The sequence below is a fragment of the Charadrius vociferus genome, unplaced genomic scaffold, assembly GCF_000708025.1.
Source record: "Charadrius vociferus isolate BGI_N301 unplaced genomic scaffold, ASM70802v2 scaffold363, whole genome shotgun sequence".
In the NCBI taxonomy this organism is placed as follows: Eukaryota; Metazoa; Chordata; class Aves; order Charadriiformes; family Charadriidae; genus Charadrius; species Charadrius vociferus.
This window is the reverse complement of record NW_009647942.1, coordinates 793,363-802,289: the sequence shown is the minus strand read 5'-3', so window position 1 is coordinate 802,289 and position 8,927 is coordinate 793,363. Positions and strand designations below refer to the sequence as shown.

Sequence of the window (8,927 nt, the reverse complement as noted above, 5' to 3'; positions counted from 1 at the left end):
GCCGCTGCCCCCGCGCGGGGTGTGAAGCCCCCGGGCCCCTCCTCCGCAGCCCCCGGGCTCGCCCGCCCTGCTCGGGAGTGTGGTCCCTGCCGGGAGCCGCCGCGCCTGGCGCACAGAGGGAAGCGTTGATGCATCGCTGTGGAAATTCATTGTGTGACTTTCTGGGTATTTACTGAGTTTTCAGACCGAGATGCAGCTCTTGAAAGCTTTATGGGCACTAGCAGGAGCAGCGATCTGCTGTTTTCTTATATTTGTCATCCACTCACAGTTTCTTAAAGAAGGTAATTATATCTGCATGTCTACATACCCTGTTCTTTAATACTGAGGTCTTTAAGAGGTGCCTTAATTATTTTTACTGTTTCCAGTATGTTCTATTTACAGCAGTGCTTCCACGCTATTTTTCCTTTCCGTTAAAGCTGCCTCATTTTTGTTCCTTTAGATAATAGGCAGCTTTAGACTTACATTCTTGGTAAATGTGTGTATATATATATATAAAATCGGTATGATGTTTGTGTTTAATGTTTTAGCCAATGTCTCATTTCTTTATGGGGCATGTATAGCGTATAGAAAATATTTGTTGCTATCAGATGACCACAGAACAGTAGTCATCATGGGAGTATTAATAAACCAAAAAACCCTTAACAAGTAAACGTCTTATTTTTATACCAAATCAATAGGCATCCTTTCCCTCTTCCTTATTCAGTACATTTTCAATAGATGGCACTAAAGTTCTATGGAAAGGGCAGGGCAGAGCAAATCCTGGGCATTCAGCATCTTCCTTCTCCTCCTTGCTGCCCCAAAACTGGAAGAGGCCTTTGCATGGTTTCAAGGCTCCTGTTTTTTCCACCTGGTGGTCAGAAAATTGCGATTACAGTTTACTGGAGAGGATAGTTTGGATTGTGTGGCAGGCTTTCTTCTTTTTTTTTTTTTTTTGTTATGAGTTGGGTGGGAAAAAATATGCTTGCTTAAGCGGATAGGGGAATTTTCTTGGGGAGTAACCCTCGCATTGCTCTTTTCTGTTTTCTTTCTTCAGGAAATTACTCTTTTTTTTTTTTTTTTTTTCTTCTGTGCTAAAATAATGATTCCACTGCTTATTTGTAAAGTTAACTGTATTCTGAGATTCAAGTGTGAATCCTGAGAGATGTATATATATTTGGTGGTGTGTGGGAAAGCCCAGTGCTGTTCTTTAAGCAGTGGTAACAAATATAACACAACAATATGGGAGTTTTTGGTGAAACCCTTTATTCTTTTTTAGCATTGTAATGTAGTTGAGATGATAGCTGCTGGAAGAAGGAGCCCAGTTCAGCTTGGAGTGCTGGCTGCGCAAAGTGGGGAAAAAACTTTTATGTGACTGGGACAAAGTTTCACTCAAGACTGGGCAAAGCGACAACCTTGCAACCACTGAAGTGTCGCTGCTGGTTTTAATTTAGTGTCAGTCCAGAAAAAAAAAAAAAAAAAAAGCACGAGACTGTACATTCTCACAGATCTTTTCTGAAATGAATAAACACTGATTTGCCTGATTTGGTTAATTAAGAAGCGTTAGCCAGATATCCCCAGTGCCAGAGATTTCTCCTTTAAGAAACCTACCCATGCTTTAATTGCATCGTGTGCAATGCCTCCCACATAGTCACTTATTTAACATTCTTTTAAAAGGCTCGGACCAGTGCATTTATATATCTTTGTCTAATGAGATGACTTGTTTTGAGGAGATTTTGCAGAATGAAATATTGACAGTCATTTCAGGCTGGGTTTTGTCAGTATTTGCCATTATGCTGGTTTTGGTTTGTGGGTTGTTTTTTTTTTTCCCTTCAGTCTTTGATTGCTTGATTTTGAGTCCTGTGTTACTGTAAATAATCCATAAAGGAAGAAACATTTTGTTTCACTTACAATATTTCTTCTTGCATTGTACGAGTAGAAAGCTAGCAAAATAATGTATAAAAACAGAAACCATGGCCATACAGCAAGCACTGTAACACATTTTACATTACTTCTCCTCCAGCATTTTTAACCACTCTTAATGTGGACGGCAGGGAGAAAAGTGAAGCTCTTGAGCTTGCCGGATAACTTCATTTCATCAGTTTGTTTATATTTGTGAAAAGAAAAAAGATTCCTGCTTTGTTTAATACCGAGAACTATATACTCACTGTAAATACAGATTGCGAGTATGGGACTGGTTGTCAGCCTTTTCTTGACGGGTGCTCATCTCCACAATAGCATTTTGACCCCTTTCGTATAATTACTTCAGCAGTGTAGGTATTCCTTCTTGTAGTTTCAGTAATGACACTGAATAGCTTAGTGGAACTGACTGAAAGTCTACATGGTATAACTGAGTTTTTTCTTTATGAAGAACTTGTAAAATATCCAATAAAAAAAGATTGGTTTAAGCATAATATATTCAAATGCAGGCATGTAGGAGAAGGAGAAATAGATAACAGCAGATTTAAGTTATATATTGTAAACAGTTTGCAAAAGCAAGACTTACATTTCCTTTCTTTTTCATTTTAAAACATGCTTTTTTAAAAATTATGTTCGGTAAGAAAGCAAGGAAAAGAAGTGTGAGGAAAGGACTACCAAATCATTTAACCATATGTGTACCATATTAGTTTACTAAGTAAATAAGTATAAAGAAGAATACACGTGAGGTGGCTGTTACCTTACCTTCAGAAGATTTGAAATTTGATTCTGACATCAGAGTTAGCCCTTTACATTAAAATTTCAAAAAAAAAAAAAGTTAGGAGTGGTGTGTCTCATTATACTCAATGCTGTTATACTGTTGATTTCCTGGCAAAAAGATTAATGTCCCATCGGAGCCTAATGAACTACATGGGCTCATTGTTTGTAACTCAACCGTGTGGTCAAATTCCTAAGTTAAATGGTTGGACATTTTCATTTGATTGTTCCTTGTGCAGCAGGATAATTTCCTGTAGTCCCAAAGAACAAACAAGTAAGCCACCAGTTTGCCTAGCCTGATCAGATTAGCTGATAGCACGGATCTCCTGAGACAATTTGACAGTACGAGTTCATACACCAAGCATCTCTTTTGTATTGCAAGACAATTGATTTAAGAAGAATGACATGTAAAATTAATTAAAGGTCTGACTTAATTTATTACAGCACGCTCTTTCCATTTTTGCATGTTTTGTAATATTTACTACTTATTATTTTTCCAGAGGCAGGTCTTAATAGAAAACTGACATAATCTTCACTTTCTACAACACCTCAAAATTATATAATTACCACATGTCTTTTCCTGTATTCATTTTCTTTTTACTCACTTGAAATTAGTGATGTTATCTGTTATGTTGAACTCTTATCACCTATTAACACAAGATGTTTTTATAATTTCAGTGGTACTGCATGGCTATAGTGTGTAGAACTTTCATTACGTCCAGCTGAAACTTATTACCAGAACCAAATCCTCCTTCAGTCACATTCATAAATAAGAGATTGTGTGTTGCAATAGTCAACTGAGAGTTTTCACATTGCTCATTTTTCATTTTAGTTCCTATGCTGAACTTAGATTTTTCTCTAAGTAGCCCTGTCTTAATTCTTAAATATTTTTATATACATTCTTTAATTAAGGCAGGTTAGTGGTCGCGCTACTTTACTGCCGTTTAAATGGTGTTAAGAAACAATGAATGCTTGTTCTGAGATGAGTGGGAAAGAGCTGTTTAAATGTCTATTTTCATGAATATGTTTTTTTCAGGAAGTGAAGAATGGGTGACACAGGGTGCCATTTTTCCACACTTAGGCTTTTGTGTGGAAATACAGGTCGTCCTGTGGCTAATCCGTTCCCCTATGTCCAATCTGTCCTTCAGTATTTCTAAAAGATGAATAGAGCTGTGAACCCAGAAAAGGGTATTGTGATATATAATTGCAGTCCCATGCCTGCCTGATCTTCCTGCAAAGCAGTTTAACATACTCCAGTCAGCTGCAGTCAGTATGGAGGGGGGTTAAAAACGGAAATACCTAAAACTTTTTGCATACGCCCTTGAGAAGGAATTACTTTCACTTCTCATGTCTGATTTTAAACAATGTATAATCTGTTATTGTTCAACACATTTATGCAAAGAGAACTGGAAAACATTGAGTTGAGGTTACAGACATCAGTTGTGGGAACTCCTTTGCCCCCAGACAAGTACCCTTTCACTGAGTAGAACATTTTAACCATTGAGACGCAGGAGTGATGGGGAAAGGTGAAGGATACAGTTTCTAAATGTCTTTGAATCCCATGGGAAGTCCTGCAGTTAGGGAGTAACTTTGCAAGGGTATGTATATATCGCAGCTGGGGTGTGTTACCGCCTTGGGTACACTTTAAAGCTTTGTTTATCCTGTGATCACTCATTAGGAGAATAGAATGTCTTATTTATCAAGGGCAATTTAATATTTTGAATGGTTTATGAGGTTAGAGTGGTGTGAGCCTTGTTTGGAGAGGGACTACAGAGGAAACATGGATTCAGTCCCAAGAATCTTGCTTAAAGTGTAGCGAACTGGAGTGTTAAGAACTCAAAACCACATTCTTAATCTGTTGGGTAGACATTTAGTAGTAAGCTGTGTAAAACAGGGTGATTTTCTATTGATGTGCTGCAGCAGTTAAGTAGAGACAAGAGAATTCCAATACTTCTGTTATAACCAGATGATTATGGCTATAAACCAGAATTTTAGTATCACTTGCGCAGATTTACTATATACTTAATATATACGAATAGGGTGTCTGTTTAGCACATTTTTCATAATTATCGTTTTTTTCTGCCTTAGGCAAAAGTTAGCAATTATTGGTTACACTCTTGTTGGCACTTCTCTGTCAAACACATTTAGAGGAATTAGTGTCACAATAGCAAAAATACTGCAGCACTTTCTTTAAAAGGATGCATATATTACACATAACAACTTGGTTAAGGTTTATACTTAATATATTTATTCTGTCACTTTTTACAGGTTTAAATATTTTAGCCTGTTCTAAAAGTATGGAAAAAGCTTTATGCATATTTTTGAGTTCTTAGGGTGTACATTTTTGATACTGAAAATAATAAGGAACATTATCCTATTTAGCTGTCTAATCCCAAGCGACTCTGCTACTCTTCTGCTAATGTTTGAAAATGTCTACTGACAGTATACCCAAGATACTTTTTTCCAAGCTTTCTGTTCATATAGCCTGATAGTTTTATAAAGTGGGTAAAACTAACGTTTACAGCTGTGTAAAAGATTTTGAGGAAATGATTTGTTATCTTCTAAAACTTTTTGAGACTTTGGCCCTCAACATTTTCCTGGAAAGAATTTGTATGTGACTTATTACACCGATAATATTGCCAGCTTTTCATAAAATTTCTTTTTCTTTTATCTTTTAAGCATTAAAAAAAAAAAAAAGAACGACTTGAAACAATTAAACAAAGGGGGAAAGAGAATTGCTCTTAAGAATGTGGGAAAGAAAGTTTGAGTTTATGTTAGAGTTATTTTTTTCAGTTTGCCCTTTTATGCTTAACCTGTGTCTCCAAGCAGTAAGATACCTTGCCTACCAGATGTGCTGCATATGTTACCTATATATAGTAAAAATGAGTTGAGGACAGTGTGTCCCAGCTGCAAATTTGCCTGCTTTTGAGGGGTTTGCTACTTTTAGCATACTGTAATATAATTCTTTTCTCCTGTTTGTCTTCTATATGTTTTTGGTTGGTGTTTTTTTTTCAGGTTTGTGGAGAGGCAAATATGAATGAGATTATCAGAGCAGCACATCAGGCTAGAGAGAGGCACAGAATGCAGATGTGGAAGGTTTCTCTTCCCATCCAGGAAACAGACCTGACAGTTAAAAACCCCTAAGCTTGAATAAATGCTGCACAAGGAAAGAATATGTGAAAGGTAACCAGTTTGGGAGGGGTTTTTTTTTGCAATTTTTTATAGTTTTAAGACAAATAAATAAAATCAGAAAGACCCAGTTCACTGGCCACTTGATAGTATGTGGCACAACGGGACTAAACAAAAATGAGAGAAGTTCCTGCTTGGAGATAAAACAGCTTTGGATTTGAAAAGTTTTGGTATTTTCAGAGGGTTTTTTTTTAAAGATAGGTTTAGACAAGTATAGCAGTGAAAGGAAGCTATGCAGACAAAAGTTCTCAATAATTTTCTTTTCAGGGAGGCGAGAAAGATGTTGTCTATGTGGCATCTGCTCTGCCGAGATATACCAAGAGGGGGAGTCTGACAGTTCTCCTACCCATAGAAGGTAGTTTTGAAATACACTCTTTGGTTATGGGTGATGCAAATGAGAGATGTGTGTATCTTCACAGGGAAGCACACCATAGATGGTATAAACCCCCTACTTTTCCCAGCTGAGCAACTTGAAAAAAGGAATTAGTAACAGATTTTCAGTGGCCTTGTTACGACTGCCTCTTTTCATGCCCCAAGAGCACAAGTGAGGAATCATTGACCTTTCTCAGCATTTATCAGCACTACCTGTTCTTAAAGGCAGTACTATGGATTGATGTGAGTCACATCATACAAAAGTGCATGCTTTTTAGATCTGTTGACTAATATTTATTTTCCTTGTTTCTTAGCAGGCATACACTGTATGAAATACAAAACTGGAATAAAACCAAGACACACAATTGAGATTTTTTTTAACTGAATTTAAAAGGGGACATTGAAAAAAAACCAAACATGTATTTAGAGGTCATGAGTTCAATATAGTATTGGTAAGAAAAGCCATAACCGTTTTTAATTCACCAGTCAAAATATAGGTAAAATTATTCTCTTCTCATATAGATTTAAAAATAACTCTTTATAATCATATGAAGAAAAGAGGCAACACAAGTTTTTATACTAATGATAACAACAGTATTTGTTTTCTGGTAGTATTTAGATGTCCCAGTTGGAATGGGTGGCTCAGCTGAGTAGGACTGGCCAACTGCAGTGTATATTCATACAAGTCCAAGCCAGGGATCTATTCCACCCAGTATCTGGATTTTAGCAAAGATTTATTTTGCTCAGAAATTATATCCTCTTGTCACTTATAACCCATAGTGATAGAAGGTTCTGTTTAATAACAAAATCCTATTATTTGCCTAAATGTGCTTTTTATGCCTGTTCTAGAAATCCAACACAATATAATGAATCTGCCTATTCATTATATTTTACCTTTGGCACTACATGAGTTCTCGAGTAAATGCTAGTCAGAACAATAGATCTTCCTACTAATTGTTGTTAGTCTTGTGAAAAGCAATGAGTAACGTGTTTGAAATATATCCAAACAGCAAATTAACATATAAATAACCAGAAAAAAATAATGTAATGGATCAATACTTATTGAAATATTTTCTAAAAGCAGATGCTGTACTAATGCGTGTTTTCATGTGAGTGATTTATAATTTTTGACTGTAAGGAGGAAAGTAGAAGATTATATTAGTTGTGAAAAATTGTGTTTATAATAGACCAGTATATTCTGGATCTCAGCTTCTTTCTAACATGCCACAAGGCTATATGATATTCCAAAGTGTGGATGTTTAATGGCAGTCACACACGAGGAAAGATGTAGGCCAAATTAAGTGGATCCAAAAAGAACGACGGAAGTAAGTGCTACTTTAGAAGATATGACCTAGAAAGAAGTACTTAAGAGTTACTGAGTTTAGAGAAGAGATTACTAGCGTGATTAGAGTTTTCAGTGGGTAAAATTCTTCCTTAAGAGTAACAAACTGTTCTTTCTGTAAAGTTGGAAGATTACAAGAAGCAACGAGTGCAAACGGATTTGAGGGAGATGTAGGTTAGACCTTAGGAAAGATTGTAGCAAGGCAAATTTGTGCTGTGCATCAGGGAAGACTTGCCAATGGCAAGAACAGTTTAGCATTGGAGTAGATTTTCTTGCGCAGTTGTGAAACAGGAGAGTTTACTTTCAGGTTAAAATATTATCGGTTGGAATAGTATCGTCAAGTTGAAGCCGACAGGTGGACTAGGTGACCTCTTGAAGTCCCTTCAAGTCTTATCCTCCAAAATGTGCGCTTACCTGAAACTTACGTAGAAAGATGAAAGATATTTAAACATCTGACTTTAGGGCAGTTTTCTGTTGACTGCTGAAGTGAATAGGCTCATGAGAAGACGCACTTGGATCTGAAAGTATTCAGGGGACAAATAAAACCTCAAGAAAACAACCAGCGTTTTAAGTATTTTATTAGCTAAATCATGCCACTTTTTATGGCACTTTTTGAGTTGCAGATGTAATTAAAAAAAAAAAAAAGGGACAGGATCTCATCATTTATGTAATTAAAAATGACTCTTTTAAGCGCTGTTTACCTTGTGAGCTCTTTAGGACTTGAAGGTGTCCTGAAGTAGGGTTTTGCTCTGTTCACTCTTCCTCATATACAAAAAGCAATGAAATTAGAATATTAGTATCATTCACTTTCTGGTATTTCTTATGGGATGAGGATTTGGGTTAAGGATTGTTGAGCTCTGCTAGTCTCTTCTTGTTACCCAGCACCTGGAGGGCGTATCTCGAGGTGGCCCTATGGCTGCTCTGACCTCTGGTATGGGAGGCACAGAAGCAGCCCCACATCAGGATGAGCTGCAAATGGCTTCAGAGAGATTCCCTGTCAACCTGTGCCCGTGTCCTGGTTTGGGCCACACTGGCTACTGAGGTGAACAACAGATGCTCTCCCCCACCTCTCTCTCCAAGGAGAAACAGAGAGAGAGAAAGAGACTTATGCGTTTAGAGGAAACTAAACTGCTTTAATGAAATTATTCTTCTGAGGAGAAGGATTTGGGGGTCCTGGTAGATAGTAAATTGTCAATGAGCCAGCAATGTGCCCTTGTTGCCAAAAAGGCCAATGGAATCCTGGGCTGCATAGGGAAGTGTGTGACCAGTAGGTCGAGGGAGGTCATTCTCCCCCTCTGCTCTGCCCTGGAATACTGTGTCCAGTTTTGGGCTCCCCAGTTCAAGAGGGACAGGG

The 8,927-nt window shown here is 37.3% G+C and overlaps 1 protein-coding gene across 1 annotated transcript in view; it reads left to right on the top strand.

The window, feature by feature from the left end:
* Window positions 1-8,927, top strand: part of FAM19A5 (family with sequence similarity 19 (chemokine (C-C motif)-like), member A5) — a 366,191-nt gene that overhangs the window by 114,463 nt on the left and 242,801 nt on the right. The gene's annotated exons all lie outside the window — the stretch shown is intronic.